At 44.5% G+C, this 16,892-nt stretch overlaps 1 long non-coding RNA gene across 1 annotated transcript; it reads left to right on the top strand.

The window, feature by feature from the left end:
* The first annotated feature begins 1,525 nt into the window (after positions 1-1,525).
* Positions 1,526-15,750, top strand: LOC104911540. Its single transcript, XR_793985.3, has 3 exons — positions 1,526-1,918; positions 2,384-2,475; positions 14,878-15,750. It is a non-coding gene; the product is annotated as an uncharacterized LOC104911540 (long non-coding RNA).
* The last annotated feature ends 1,142 nt before the right edge of the window (positions 15,751-16,892 follow it).

The raw sequence follows: 16,892 nt of genomic DNA, 5'->3' as shown, positions 1-16,892 counted from the left end.
GAGTGAAGAAAACTTCTGATAAGCTGAAATTAAAATATGCATCTGTTGAATGTAAGGAAAATCCTGTGGCTGAACTGGTAGGTGCTACAGGCATTCTGCATGTGAGCCTGGGGCTGGGCGAGGAGCAGGACCCACTGTCCATACCTGAGGACAGCATGGTGGTCTGCACCCACCGCCTGCTTCCATTTGCATAGGGGAGACCTCCACCATATAAGGCACGGGGTGTGTTTCTGCACACAGAGCTGCATCGGTCCTCTGTAGCATCAGTGTACAAATGCTGGGGCAGCAACTCAGGAATTAATGGAAAAACACTCATATTTTCCTCTTGCTCAAAACCACCGTTTGGAAGAGGAAGAGGTCACTGAGAAGAGTCCCAGAGCTGCTGGGAAGCAAAAAAGAAAAATAAATAAATAAAAATAAAAAGCATCAAAAACAGTTTAACTGTGTTCATTTTAATAATCCATCAATGGAGCATGGAGCCTGGGCAAGCCCACTCCATCCCAGGTTGGGCTGTTGTTTCAGCACAGAAAAACACAGCAGAATAACTGCTGGCCCAGTGGGAGTTCCTGAAGTTCCCTGCAAAGGGTTTCCCCAGGTAACAGCAACTCTCATACATGTGTACGTGGCCACTGCACTGTGATTCCACCTTTGTTTAGAGCAGAAATGGAAACTTGGGGGGAAAGAGACCCTTCCAGATCGAAATCAAAACAAATCACTTTTATGCATATTAATAAGGCTCCTGATTGAAAATGTTCTCACTGCTCACAGAGGAATATCAACAGTAGATGCTGCTAATTTAAGCCTGGCTAATTAAAAGGAGAAATAAAAAAATTCATTCCCCTAGAAACAGCCTCACGAAGGATGCATTCATCCAGCACATTTCATCAAGTTCAGCTTATTATACATGGACTTAGGGAAAAAAAATCCTAGGGCTTTTTTTCGTATTTTATGGATGGGCTTTTCACACCACTCTGCATTCCAGCCCCTTCAGCCAGGGCCTGGCAAGGCTCCTCCATCTGTGAGAGATGTTAGGGATCCCTGGGATGGAGCCTGGGAGGTGCTGGAGTAGACTGATGCTGGGAGTGGTGGTAGAGTGTGAGCTTGAAAGGGCAGTTCCAGCACAGAAGGATGAGGCAGGAAGGTGAGCCAACTGTTAGTCGACACATCCGCACTGAAATGGGAAGAGGGATTTTGTTCCCCATCCTTTTTTTGGGGTAAGTAAGGGGTATTTTTTGTTTTCCCCTATTCCGTTTTTTTTTTTTTTTTTTTCTTTTTTTCTATTTTTATTTTATGGTTATTTGTTGCATCTCTATGAATTTGCATCCCAAGGGCTTCTGTATGGCCGAATGTAATATCATTAGTCACCGTTTTACACATTAAGAAACATAATATGTGGCACTTATAACAATTTCCAGCTTCCGAGTGCCACACAAACATTAAAAATATATAGTATTTTTCTTGTATGTTTTTGTTTTGTTTTGTTCTCAGAGAGAGCTCCTTGCCTGAAGCTGTATAGCTTCTCTACTATCTCACACGTGAAGTGAGGCTCTTCTATCACACCTCTGCCAAGTCACAGGCTGTCAGTTTATAGCCTCACACTCTGGACAAAAGGCACTCCTCTGCTTCTCCCCACCAATTCGCAGTTCCCATGCACCTGCCACATTCCTGACCATGGAAGCCCATGCCTCATGTCTGGCAGCATCATTGGTGGTGTATGGGAACTGCTGAGTCAGGGCCTGAACCCACTGATTGATGGAGCACAGGTGAAGGCAATTCAGCTGTGTGACTGGAAGGGGTGGAGCCTGGCTGCACCTCTCCTAGACCCCATTTAAGGGCTGATTGCCATGGGGGAAAGGTTTCTTTCTGGAGCTCCCTCCTCTGTAGAGTCTTTCTTGCAAGCCTAGATCTTCAGATACAGGTGAGTATTCTTCCCCTTTTTGTTTCTTTTCCCATTTTCACCATGACAATCTTTCCAGCTGTAACACTGACTGTAACAGGTGGTTAATTAAGGCATCCTTTGCCAGCCTGTCCCATTACTCTGTACAATCAAAATGACAGGCTATTACATCAGCAGAACAGAACTTGCCCCATGATTTGAGTCTTTGCAATGAGCCAGCTGTTGGCCAGTGAAGAGCTTGTGGGGGCAAACTCATGAGGCTCATTTCTTCATGCTGTGCCTCAGTAAATGTTTTTTTTTGATCCTCTGCAAAGCAGTTCTTAATCTTGCTTTTTTTTTTCTGTGTTTAGACAACTGCAAAAGGATTAAGAATACTGTCTCGATTGGACACATCACATAGGATTTGTATTTGTTTCCTGGCTGTGATTTGTAACCAAATGAATTCTCAAGAAATATCTTAGGTTGGCAAGTGTACTTCTCTTTCAGGCTGGATGGGATCTCCAGTCTCTGCCTGGGAGTCATTGCTTTGAAACCAGTGGCATGGCATTGGTTGCACTGGAAGAGATCCTCAATGAAAGGTAGGGAAGGTCTGTGATGATATGTATGTCACACACGTTCAATTTGACAAATAGAAAATAACAAATTTAAGAACAGCCAAGCATATAAATATGTCAATTCTGGAGTCATAACAATCTATGGTTTCTATGAATTGCGTGTCTTTTTCTTCCACCAGCCACAGCCCTGCACATCTCATGCATTTTAATGCATACTTGCTATGCAAATACATTTCAAATAACTCCTGTTTGTCAGAGGAACAAAACTCACAAAGGAACAAAACTCACAAAACTACAAAAAGTTTCTCCAGACCCAGTGGATGGTCATTGCACTTCCAGCCCTGACCTGTCCCAGTGTCAGTGCCTCTTTCCCAGCAGGGCTGGGCACTGGGCAGCTGGTCCTCCAGCAGACTGGCTTGGAGGGGAGGAAAAAGATGGAGAAGGATCTAGATAGCAAGATGTATGAGGAGTGGCTGAGGTCCCTTGGTTTGTTCAGTCCAAAGCAGAGGAGCTGAGGGGAGGCCTCATGATCACTGTTTTGAACATCCCTGTCCACTGGCTTGTGCAGCCCTCCCCCAGAGCTGTCTCACAGTCTCACTGATTTTTTTGCAGGGATAGATGTAACTTGCTGATATTTAGCTGGAGATTGTTCAGGTATTTGTCTGCAACAGCTCAGCTGAGAGAAGTCTTATTCTAAAACACAAATTTGAGACTTCTCTACTTTGAAGATGCGTGTTTTCTAAAGTCTTACCTGGTTACCTGCACTCACCCAGTACCTATCATTCTCCACATCAGCATTTGCAAGTGATGCTTTGAAATATTCTAGTTCTTCTAGGGCAGCGCCATTTCTCTGCAATGAAAAACAAGTCAGTGATGATACACTGCTCCTCCTCTTCCCTTAGCAGCTCTGTGCACAGTTTGGGTGCCACGCTGACTGGCAGCTGCTGATCTGCAGACAGAAGGAAAAGTGATTCCATAAGCAGCATAGGTTCCAGTTCATAATTAGCAGGTGCACGGAGCCACCCAGGATCTCCTATCAGGTTTCACTAGGGTTCTGAGCTTGCTCAGATTTGCAGGAGAAGTAGGTAATGTGCAGGTTGTTGTCCACAGGCTGTGCTCTAGGGCACATTCTGTAAGAGAGCTGGGAGGAGGTAAATTTCCCTGGTGTGGGCTTCTCTGCACAACAAAGCATCAGGGTCATCTGGGTTTTAGCAATGGTAGAAATGTCTCCATTACTGTTTCTCCACCCAGACCACAAACGTAAAATAGACTCTGGATAAAGCCATGGCCTTGCAGCCACCCCTTGTGCCAAATGAATGAAAGTCACGGCAGATGGTGCCTTACTGGCAAGACTAAATGGCCATACATACTGTGTTTGAACAATGTAAGGAACTGATAAAGGGCATTGATTAGCTTTAGGAATATGAGAAGATGTAACCTTCTGCTCCTCCTGAAGGAAGCATTCAACCAAAGCATGCTTATTTGCTGTGACCCAGAACCAGGGATGGAAGCTGAGCAAAGCAGGCCAAAGAGGTGGGCAGCAAAGAGAACTTGGAGTGACCGACAGTTGAAGTCGGCAGAGAGGTTGTAAAATACCTAACAGGGTAAGGAGCCAGACATGAAGCAGAGAAGTAATGCAGAGCATCAAAATGAACAATTACCAGTGGGCATTGCATCCATCACAGAGATGTGACATCTCAAAGGAATCTCACAGGTAACTGAATGGAGAGGGCACAGGTGGAGTGGAGAAAAGCCCCCACGGGGCTGCAGGTCCCACTTCAGGCAGAAAATCAGAGCGTGGAAGTGAGAGGGGTCTCAGCCTTTTCCTGGGAGTCAGTTAATCCAATGCCATTCACAGCATAACTGCAGCAGGAATGCAGAATTTCAAGCGTCAAGTAAATTTATATTAAAGCAACCACAATTATACACAGCCTGCACTCACTCCCATGGGAGGCTGCGGCAGGTTTGTGATGGACTTCACTGGAAGCAGAATTAGGATGATAATCGATACAAGCACAGCCATCATTTTGCATTTTCTTATAGCTGCCAAAGCCCATGATAGTATAAAGCAGAGGGCTTTTTTAGATTACAGAGCAAAGGCCTGCAGAGATTTCAGCTACTCTTGGAATAATGGCATGTGATCAAGTCCTTTTATGAACAACAAAAAAAGAATTTCCCACTACGTGCACGTAATTCCAATGCTACGATAAGTTATTTGTTTTGCTGCCGGTTGGATTGCTGCACAGTGTTCAGAGGCATAGCACGTTTTGGTCAATCGATGCATTTTATTTTATTTTTTTTCTCTCTGGTATAAATGTTGTTTCATGTCTGAACTGTGTTAGTGGCAATTGGATGTCTGGTTTAAAAAAGCAAAACTAATTCTGATACTGCGCACAACCCCCTGTGCTCAAAAATTATCCACTTTCTTCAGTTACGTGCACTACTTGGCACCTGAAAACACTTAGTATATGAAAAGTTTGCTTTTTCAAAAACGAAACAGAAAGAAGAGCAGTTTGCTGGTCCAAATGGCAGTGGGCTGAGTTTTGGCACTGGGACAGAGGGGATTAATAGGGGCAAGCAGTGCTGCAGGCAGAAGCAGAAGATTGCTCCCCCAAGGCACCTGGAGTCAGTCAGTGTGAGGGCTGCTGGCTGTGTGCTGCTACCAGGCAAAGTTGAGGGCTGCAGGTGACAACGTGATCCCACTGCTGAGTGGCCAGCAAGGAGCATGACCAGCCCTTTCCAGGGCTGCATCTTATTCCACTCCTCTGCCTTGGAGATTATGGCAGGAAAATCCTCATTTGGCTGCCATGCTTGGCTAACCTAGAAAATTTATTTTCTAAGTTGATAATTTAGGGCATGCCTGGACAATCCCCACTGACCTCACAGAAGGAGGACTTACACCACACAACAGCCTGGCAGCACCCATTTTTCTTCCTGGGACTCTATCTTTGTACTGACATGACCTCTGGATTTTAGCAAATACTCAGAGAAGTGCAGTGGGAGTTGCATGCAAGGAGCAAGAAGCTCCATTTTCATCTGAAGGCAAAAACTCATTGTTTGCTTGCATTCATTTGATACCAGTGATGGGACTCATTGGAAAACTTCAGTGGTTAAGACAGAAACAGAAAAAATAAATCTCAAAGAGAAATAAAAGAGGCAGTGATATCTCATTGCCATCACTTCCTCCAGTGCCATTACTTCCCACCGTGTGCTGGTGCATTTGGTGAGCAATTGTCACCCTCCTTGCAGCGACTGTGTGCTGCCAACCCATCCCTTCTTCCTTGTGTCCCTTTCAGAGCATACTCAGGCACTGCCAGTGTTTTGGGGGGAGCACTACATGCTTTGGCAGTATACACTTTGACTTCTGGCTGCTCAAAGTCCAAAAGAGCTTGCAATGGAGAAGGAGATCATGATGACAGACAGTGGGAGCCAGAAAAAGGAGATCCAGCTGCCTGGCTCCTCACCAGTCTCAAGGCAGTCACCCCTCCTAATGACCAAAAGCCTTTTCCCTGAGGGCTGGTAGGATGTTTGGGCTTTTCACAGTATCTGTGTTCCCTCTGCAGTCTCTGGAAGAACTAAACTAACTTTATCTCTGCAAAGTTTTCTTCTTCGGAGGCTGTAAAGCAAATATTGCCTCCTTTCTCTGCAGCCCCAGGCAGATGGGATCACTGTGCCTTTGGTGTCCCTGGGCTGAGGGCAGGGGGCACACGTTGTCCTTTACTGCTCCACCTGCTTGTATTCCTCCTGGGAAGATGGAGATGAGTAGGAAAGGTTGCTTGAGGCAAGGGGTTGTCCTGCTCTGCTCCGTGTGGCCTCACTTTGAGCACTGGGTGCAGTTTTGGGCACCGCAATATAAGAAGGACATAAAGCTATGAGTGTCCAAAGGAGGGCTACAAGGATGGTGAAGGGTCTGAAAGGCAAGTTGTATGAGGGGCAGCTGAGGTCCCTTGGTTTGAATTTTGAGTGGTCCAGTGCAGAGCCAGGGGTTGGACTCGGTGATCCTTGTGGGTCCCTTCCAACTCAGCATATTCTGCGATTTCACTTCTGCCCTGCTGCTGGTGGAGCACAGCACTGAGATGCAGTATTGAGGTACACTGAATAGTTCTGAAGCATTTGCTCATTCACAAAGAAAATGCTAGAGCCTGGCAAGGCACATCGTTCTCCGCTCCCTGCCTGCTTTCCCCTGAATGCAATCAGGGGCAAGGATAGTTCTGAAAAATGGTCATCTCACTCTGCTAGTATTCACTGTGACTGCGGGGGTTAAAAGGGTTTGAATTTTCAGCGCTTTCCTCTGCATATGCTCCTTTGGACAACACCATGCCTTCTCGCAGCTATTCTGCAAATCTCCTGGCTATGTGGGAGAGAGAAGTGACAGCAGATTTGGGTACTGCAGGTGCCCTAGGACAGGGCACGAGGATGAGGAGGGCTGCAGCCGACCACCGGCCTCCCCTGGGTGCCCTGGGGTCAGCCAGATTTCACGTTTGCATTTTGCTTGATTCATTCACAGCTCTATCAGTGCAACCCAAGGCAACATGGGGGACATTTATTGTTAGCTGGCCCCTTTTTCATTAAGAATTGGCCTAAATCCATACACATTTAGTGGTAATTGCCAGGCAGGCAGCACAGAGCAAATACCTTTTATTTCAAATCCAAGACAAGTCAGAGCTGGCTGATAGTTTGTTGGCGCTTTCCTACGTTAATTAAGTACTTCTCATCTAATACTACACATGGTCTTTCTGAAAACCTCCAGTGAAAAGTCTATTTGTTAAAAGTGCCAGTTTAAGTCAAAACAACATCCAATATTGCAAATTAGGACTCCAGATTCCAGGATGAGATCTATTAGTCTTTCTCTGTTTAACTAATTAAAAACAGAGAGGGACAGAATTTGTTTTGTCATTCTTCTGTCCGTAGGATTCCTTCCACTCGTTGGAAAAAGGACACAAAATTCCCGTCATTTATCTTAAGATATCGGCTGGCTCACCCATCTGTGAGCAAAGAATGTTTTTGCTTAGCTTGCTTAACTAAATGAAGCTTGGTTCACTTGCAGCTGAAGACAAATTAGGCTGATTATATAGGAAAGGGAATACAGTGCATCTAGGAATTAAACTGCGACTGGATATTTGGGATGAATGAAATGAATAGGCTGCAACAGCTCTGCATCACTCTGAGCAGTCAGCACTCCCCCTCTTTCTCAATCTTTTTAAAGCTCTATGAAAATAATTCTGTGTTATTCTCGTGTGTGTTTAAGCTGCTATTTTGCAAATTCGTAAAGAAACAAAGAAATCTGCATGCAAACTTTTTCACTTTGGTACGGAAGCATCGCAGAGCTGAGCCGCTCTGTACATCACCAGCAGAGCTCCTTCCAGCCCACATCCACAGGCTGCTCGGTGTACAAAGGCAGCAGCAGCACTGCATCCTTCAGCACCTTGCTACCTATATCACTCACTCTGTGAGATGCTGTGGAACGTCCACTTTACCTCTGCAAGTGCCTGGCAGGTGGTGTATCACATTGCCCGCTCTTGGATGGGGAGGAGTGTGAAGTGCTGAGTTCTTCACATGTGGAGGGTTTTCAGTTATTAGCATATTTCAGCCCAAATCGCAAGCATCCTCCCTTGAAAAGAATGATAATCAGTGACAAAATCTTTGGCACGCTGTTCCATCAATTGCAATTTTGGGCTAATAACATGGGCTGTGCTAGAGGAATAAAGCACACCATAATTTGGGTAAGAAGTCATCTCCGCTAGCATTTTAGGCACAATGATTTTTGAGGAGACATCCATTATTTTCGTGTTTAGACCATAAAAATGTGTATTCAAAAAACAAAGATAAAAAAAATCTCATAGGAATGTTCTTGTGGCATAGCATGAAGATGAGACCATCCCTTCTATGCCTGTTTTTCAGTATAACTGAAATATTTGTACAAATCAAAACAACGGAGTGTTAGTTGTGCAGATCCCCTCTGAAACACGTCCTCCTTTACGCTTTTCCAGGTGCTTGCTGGGGTGTGCTAATTTCAGTTTGGTGGTCTCTCCCCTCAGCATGGTGTGAAAATAAAGGTGGAAGAGTGCCTCTGTGCTTGCTGGAGTTCTATACAGACTTTGAACACCATTTGCCCCTTTGCAGTGCTGGTTCTGCAGCTCCGTAACCCCCTCACAGGGTCAGGAAGATTTTTGCACCTGTGACTGATGTTAATGGGGGAAAGAAAAGTAATTCCTCTTGCAATAGAAAACATACATTTTTTGGATAGTAGATGTTGCACATACGCTGAAATCAGATGAAAAATAAAAGGAAAATATTTGTGCCAGGACAGGATAAAAGTTAAAGTTTTTGGGAAAGGTGATGGAGGCTTGAGCAGACAGGAATGCTACCAGGGAACTTCCCATGGAAATTTCATAGAATCAGAGAATATCCTGAGTTGGAAGAGACCCATAACAATCACCGAGTCCAACTTCTGGCTGCACACAGGACCACCCAAAAATCAGACCATGTATCTGGGAGTGCTCATGTCCATGTCCAGATGCTTCCTCAAATCTGTCAAGCTCAGTACCACGACCACTGCCCTAAAACACTTTTCCATGACCCCTTTCTCTAAACAAAGAACTCCACAAACATCTATGGAGCTTGTAGACCAAAAGTTCTTTATCCTATTATGATCATCTTGAGGAAAGATGGTCTTGAGGAGCAGTTTGACTTGTATTTTCAACTGTGTGTAACACCTCATCTACTGGCTATTGTGTACAGATAAACTGCTACCTCTAAGGCACCACGAGCAACTAAAAGACAGAAATATTGAATTTGCTTCACCTACTGTGATGCTGGGACTGCAAACCAAAGCGAATACCGAACCCAGGTCCTCAGAATCCCAGCTCATATTTTCAGCCGAAGCCATCTCTTTCCCATCACAAATTTCCAAAATTTCCCTGACTTTCCTTTCCATTTGCCTTCCCGCAGCTTGGCCATCCTCTCTCCCAACTGACCCCTGCTGCATGCCCAGTCCATCCTCTTTCTCTAGATGATGAGTTGCTCTGGGTGGCTCTGAAGCCTGGTGTCAATCTTGTATTTTCCACGCTGTTTAAGCAGCGTGGATTGTCATGGCAGGCTGCCTCTTCTGTTTCCTTATTTCAGCTACTTTAAGGAATATTCAGGCTACAGAAAAGCAACGGAGCATTTTCTAAACCACAGACAAAAGCTTTTTTCTCTCAATAAAAATATTCAGACCGCTGTAGCAATGCAGACCCAGCCATTCTCTGTCCACTGAAATGTGATGCTGATCTTACTAAGAAATCTGAACAAAACTTTCAAAGCTTGCAAAAAACATGGGAAGCAAATATAACAAGCCAAATCCCCAGTGTGAGATAACATAGCTGATATAATACAGTTTATAGGGTTTGGTCTAAATTGAACGCTGTCTTCCTAAATGCTGTTAGGTGTTCATGAATATAGGATAGCAGTTTCCTTTTATCTAATGTTTTGGTTTTCCTCTGATATAACAGCTTTACCATATAAACTTCTTTTGATGTATTGATACACGATGAATTTGTCAATCCTGGGGAAAGCAAGACAAATGATCATAATACTGTTTCTTTTGTAACACAGTTGTTGAGCTTTCATGAAACAAGCATCATAGCAAAATGACTAACTGCATACAGGAGTGCACATCCAGCTTTCTTTTGAAAAACTGCATTCCAAATGCACACACACAGATTTCTATAGCAGCCTTACAAATATAGACACTCAGTCATATCCTAACTTACAAACCATACACTACAGGCAACCAGAGAGATAAACCCTTGTCTGACAATGAACAGCTTTGTCTCTTCCCCGGCTACAGCTCTCTGCCGTGCTGAAAACAATTCTGCATCTGCTGGAGAATCCCAGCTCTGCGATCAGAAAACTGCTCTATCTCTATGCAGTACAATGACCAAATGCCAGATTAAAATACAGGCAGGCATTATATTATTTCATCACACAAATGAAATAAGTGTAATGCACAAATACATCTCCTTTTAGACATTATTTAAGAAATTGCATTTCTTTTCAGAAAAGACAGCTGAAGAATTTTGACTTTTTATTACTATGTATTTATAGTAATGTTGTAGGTATCTAAAGGGAAACAAAAAAGCAGCAATTCATGTTACATATATTTGGTATAGAATGGTTAGTTTCTTAAAAATCAGCACAAAGCTGCACCCATCAGAGATGTGAATATTTTGTAAGATAACAGCGCTTTTCTTGGTGCCATGGAGGATGAAATTTAATTGAAATTTTACTTGACTGCTGACATACATTTAATGTAACAAAACTCATACCCTTAGCAACGTTAATAGGTAGCTTGCCGTAGCAGCTCTCAGCTCCCTGATCCTCACAACGACTTTCTGCAGAAAGCTGCAGTATCCCCAGAAATCTGTATGCAGGGAAATTTTATAAAGCAGCCACACAGCAAGAAACAAAATGGGATCAGGGCAAAGTGAACAGCAGAAACTCAATTTTTTTTAGCAGCACAACCTTTCTCTCATTTGCAGCATCAGTGTTTCCCCCTAAGGAGTGCAGCCCCATGGCTCCATGTGTTGGGAAATGCCTCGCCCTGCTTGCTGTTGGGATACCAGCACTCTTTTTTTGCTGGCAGAGCAGCAGGGAGAGGAGTGAAAAGGAGCACAGCGGGGTCAGGGAGCTGGGGGTGACCCAACAGCTGGCAATGGCCTCACCCACACCTCCTCACAGGCACCTAGAGGAGTTTCTGGGGGAAAAACAGGATTTACACACAAGTGAGAATGCTACGTTTCTGTAATGTGGGAGAACAAGGCTGCACGTCTTACATGTAAAATTGAAGCCAGCCACATGCACTGGAACTGCAGTCTCAATCGAGCTGCATCATTTTATATTACTGCTGTGTGAAGAAGAGCATGTGCAGCCTGAGATGAGCCCTTATGGGCACACAGGGATTCCCCAACCAAATGCCCAGTGAGAGGCATAATGAAAATTTGTAGAGAACGTCTTTCTCTAAAAAAAAGCCTTCTGTGGATGGATATGAGCTGCAGCCACAATTTTTAATCCATTCACAAGCGGCTTACTGCTAATAACATTTCTCTTTTAGGGCCTTCCCCTCCACATAAACAAACAACAAAAAAATAATTACAAATAAATTTACAAATTGACAAATAATAATGCACAAGCCATGGTTGGAAGCTGATGCAGACCCACTTTAACAATCACATCTTGATACTCCATACGCTGTTATTTCCCAGTTTTGAGCAAACCTGGCGATGAATACCAGCTCTCTTCCACAACCGGGACAGTGCACAGAGCTCACAGCATCACCAAAAGCTCCTGCAGACACATTTCCAGCAGCATCTAAAACATTTGGTTGCTAATTCCTATCTACCCAGCAAACCCTCCATCCAGGATTTCCTGGAAATATATTCAGGATACCCAGCTAGTCCTTGTTCTGCCATGTTCTCAAGCTAGGGAAATGTCAGACAAGAATTTTAAAGGGATAATTATGGGAGCATGATACATGAGCCAAAAATGGAAGCAGTGCTTACTATCCTCTAACATTTCCCCTTTCATATTATCAAAAGATCAAGTACTTAAGCCTGCTGAACCTCAAGGGCTATGAAACCCCGAGCTCAAACAGGAGCTGACAATGAGAGGCATTTCCTAAAGCTTCCCTAGCAGTGCTTCCTGCTGAAATGGGGAGGGTCACAAATGTAAATCTCATTTGGAAAGTTTCTAACCCCGGGGATAATATTCAGCGGTGCTGCCACTCTCGCTGCCATCTGCACTAGCAAGTGGTTCAGACTGAACGAGGCAGCTCCATCCCACTGTGAGAGCCCAATTGTTTGCATTCTTGCACAAATGTGTGAATGGCAGCCTTCCGGCGAAGCAAATGCTGGGTCTGCTCCCTTCAAAGTGTTTGTGAGTGATCCTTGCCCTGCTGGCTTCATCCTTAATTGGCCTACACGGTGGGGAGCAATTAAAAATAAATGGAGGCTTGCTGCGCTGCTGGAAGGGAAGTTCTGCCACTCCAGGCATGAGCACAGCTAACTTAGTCCATGGCACGCACAAAGCACGGGGAATGGCAAGAGGGAGAGGAGAGACCTGGATACTGAATGCATGTGCCATGGAAGAAAATCACCTTGTAGGCTCCAATAAGGTGTCAGCAGCCTCAGGCTTCAAGGCTGAAGTGTCTGGGGCAGGAGCATGCTTGCCGTGGTGTTTCTGCTTGGCGTGAGAACGGTATCTCCTGCTATGCCTGTAGCTCAGACTTGGAACTTCTCATAGTCTTTGCAAAATGGCTCCTGTTCACGTGAAAAAGGAGGTTTCTTCAAATGAAACTATCAGAAGTTGTAAAGATAATTAAAATGTGACAATTTCCAGCTAATTGTTCAGGAAAATCCACTATAAGGATGAATCGACAATCCCGATGAGCTGCTGAATTAAATCCTGAATTAAAAATACAGACTTTTACTACACACCAACCTGTAAATCCAGGACATTCAGTAGTGGATTAAAGCATGAAAAGGGGCAGGTGAGAGTCACTTGCTTTTTCCTGGTTCCGAGAAGACATTTGATGCTGAAGGGGATCAGCTTCACCCAGGGACCAAGCAAGTAACTCATGTCACCAACAGCCATTTAATAAACACTAGATATGTGTCATTACGAAACTGCAAGGTTACATATCACTTTTGCATCATGCTGCTTTGTTATAAATCATTTCAATGGTTCCTGGAGGAAAGCTGCTTCAGACCTTCTAGGAAATTTCTTAATTTCATAGTGGAATAAAAAAGGGATGGAATCCACACTGGAAAATCTCCAGGACATCCTTTTCTCTTGTCTTTATTTGTTGATACAGTTAATAAAGAGCTTTATGCAGGTGATATCCTGTGATATCCAGAAAGAATCTAAGCTGTTATTAGTAAGAGCTTAGATCTTTACAGGAAGCTGCCACTCTTTCTAAGCAGATTCAAAAAGCATAAGACAGGAACAGAGTATGGGCAGGTACTGCATGCTACTCTCATTTCTACACTCAGTGTTTAGAATGGAAATCTAGGTATATCTCTGAAAATTATCTCTCCTATAGCTGATGTGTGATCTTCAATTTCTGCAACAAAGGTAGCGAGTGTGCCAGAAAGGTCTATTTCACAGAATCACAGAATGTCCTCAGTTGGAAGGGACCCACAAGGATGACTGAGTCCAACCCCACCTTCACGCAGCACCACTCAAAACCCAAACCCAATCTCTGAGACCGTTGCCCGAACTCTCCCTGAGCTCCGGCACTCCGGGCCGTGCCTACAGCCCTGGGCAGGCTGTTCCATGCCCACTGCCCTCTGGCATAGACTCTGTCTCTAACCCCCAGGGGGCTGCCCCTCCCCTGACACAGCTCCATGCCGTTCCCTCAGGCCCTGTCCCTGTCACACAGAGCAGAGCTCAGCGCTGCCCCTCCGCCCCCTGTGAGGAACTGCAGCCGCCATCAGGCCTCCCCTCAGCTCCTCTGCTCTGCACCGAGCAAACACAGGGAGCTCAGCTATGCTTCGTATGTCTTGCCCTACTTCCCCATCTTTGTTGCCATCTTTATACAGTTTCTAATAATTTTATCTCTCAATACTCCCTTTAGCATCTTCCACAAATTTACTTAATATAACTTCCAAGTCTTTATTGGAGTCATCAATAATAACATTAAATAAAACTGGCTTGAAAATAGGGTCCTATGGAATCCCATTAGTGGCGATCAAGACAACTCTCAGGCCACAGACTCCCCTTGCCCAACACAACCACGTTTTGGTCATCATGGAACATTCTTAGGGTTACACTGTCATGGCTGTATGTCACAAGCTGATGACCTATATAAATATGGGGACCCTGACAACAAAACACCAGTTGCACAGCAACTTGCACCTTGGTAGCAGCAACAACTGACACAAGGAACACTTTGGAGAGTGGCTTTCCCTCCCACTGTGGGAGCCTTTCTGGAGGAGGATGGATCCTCCTCCACCAAAGAAGCTAAAGCTTCAGAGAAGCACCAGCAAAGCCAAGCTGATAGATATTGATCCACCTGAAGGTGACATCAAGCCCATGGAGGTGGACCTACCTCCAGAGGAAGAACCAATGGAGGTGAATTCACTTCCATCAGGGCAGGGCAAGCACTATAACATCATGCTTGCCCGAAGACGTTGCCACATCCATCAGTGGTATGCCAGGGGGTCAGAGTTTCAATCTCAGCGTTGAATTGTCACCATCTGCCAGAGGCCTTGCACTAGCTGCTGCTCTCTGACACCTTTCTTCCCCATCCCTCATCCTTCCCCAAGACCCCTCACCTCTTCTTTCTCGAGCTCTGAGGAATAGGGAAATACTGGGACTGGGACTGGTGTCCTCTGAGCTACTGCACAGGGACAACAGAAAGACTCGTGATCTCCTTGCAACATCCAGGCAAGCCCTGAGGAAGAGGGAAGGACTGGGTCTGGCATCCTCTGAGCTGCTGCACTCAGACATCAGGAGGAGTCCAGCAGACAGCCCCGAGCTCCCTGCAGCCTCCAGGCAGTGTAAGAGAAACTACAGAGGCAGATGTTCCTTTGGAGAAGCAGAAGACTTTGGTTTGGATTAGAAGAAGGGCTGAAGTTCAGCATGAAAGTCCATTCCAGTTGCTCCATTAGAACTTTTTTCAAGACAGGACAACAAGCAATTTAAAAGAACAACAGAAAATAATAACAAAACAAATCTAAACAATTAAAAAAATAAAAAAATAAAAAAGCAAAATGAGTAAGTTCTTCTTCCTTCTTCATACTTTAGAATCTGCAATAGGACTCCACAATGCCCGGACTCCCCGGCATGGAATAATTTCTCCCTGTAGGGCAAGGGCCCAGACCTGGCCTCGGTCTGCAGGGCAGGCCCAGCTCTCTATCAATGCCCAATGGCAGCAGTGAGCTCAGTCTCCAGACAGAACTTCAGGAGGAGGCAAACAGAGAGGGCATCAGGATTCACAGGAGAGGATGGCCTGGGGCAGGTGCAGAATCCAGCGCTTGCTCTTGTTCAACACAGTACTTTGGGATTGTAGAGAGATCCACTCTCATAGGGAGCAAGCTACAAGAAGCAGTACAGAAATACTTTTTGCAGTAGATTTTAACCTCAGAGGACAAACAGGTCATATTAATTGGATTTCTGCATAGAATATCTCTAGTCTTAAATTTCACTGGCAGCATATGATTTGCTCAACTGTTGAACTACAATGTCTAGATTTATGTACAAGCACATCCATTTGATGCACTGTTTGTAGACACCGCTGAAACACCTCCAAACCTGCAAGATTTCAGCAGCAGTAGGGTGCTGTGGGGGCTGCAGAGAAGCTTTTCATGTTCTCTCCATAGAGAGCTGGAGAAGATAATATAATCCATAATTCTTCTACAAAGCAATGTCATTCATCCAAGGCACTTTCCTTTTAGCCCATTAATTTGTAATACAGTTTGTAAAAAAGAAAAAGTTCAAAATGATGCAAATCTCTATAAAACAGCTCTGAGTGGAGAAACAGTAAGGGGCCAGTTGCTTAGTGATAATCACAAAGACAGGGAAGAAAACACTGCAAGCCCAGCTATATCTGTGCAGTCAATGTGATGAAAAGGCCGTGGCCTTGCAAGGGAAACAACATTGAGCTGCTTTGTTGTGTTGCTTGCAAAGATTTCTTATATGCTCATTCTACTTGATTACACTCAATACTGATAATCAGGTCTTTTAACTTCAGGGTTAAAATTCTCCTACTAAGTAATGCTCAGAGTTCTAATATATTGTTACTGTGACCTTGATAATAAGGTCTTTAAAATCAGGTCCTATTTCAAAGCAAAGAATAATCCAGTGTGTCTTGCATATACTATGTGTTCCTCGCAAGTATTTAAAACTCAGAGATTAAGCACTATGAAGGGTGTTCAGATGAGGCACACAAAACATGCTCATAATTTGAAGGCTGCCCTAAAAAGTAGTGCAAAGATTTAAGCAACCGTAACAAAATGTCGCAAAGGGAAATTCAGATTGCCCACTATCTATGTACACGTACAGAATACTTCCACTCTGCATGTGCACAGCTGAATTTGCAGTGTCCTCAGGATTTCTAACACTTTCCCTTGAAAGCATATATACACGTCAGCAGACAAGGACCTGTATATCACGAACTACTAGACAAGTACTAGAGATATGACCAGCCCAAGTCCTTTCAAAGGACTTGGACAAACTCCATCCCTCATCCAGTGCCATCAGTGCAGCACAAGCTGCGGGGAACTTTGGACGAGATTTTGCCAGCACCAATGGCTGTACCCACCCATCCTTTTCAACACAGACACCCTGAAAATTTTCACCTTTCAGCTCCTTCTCATTTTCAGCTACAATAAAGTGATTAATCATGGTAAGTGTATGGGAACTGTTGAGTCAGGGCCTGAACCACTGATTGATCATCTGAG

This window comes from Meleagris gallopavo, chromosome 6, assembly GCF_000146605.3.
Source record: "Meleagris gallopavo isolate NT-WF06-2002-E0010 breed Aviagen turkey brand Nicholas breeding stock chromosome 6, Turkey_5.1, whole genome shotgun sequence".
In the NCBI taxonomy this organism is placed as follows: domain Eukaryota; kingdom Metazoa; phylum Chordata; class Aves; order Galliformes; family Phasianidae; genus Meleagris; species Meleagris gallopavo.
The sequence above is the reverse complement of the archived record's forward strand: the minus strand, read 5'-3'. Positions and strand labels throughout refer to the sequence as shown.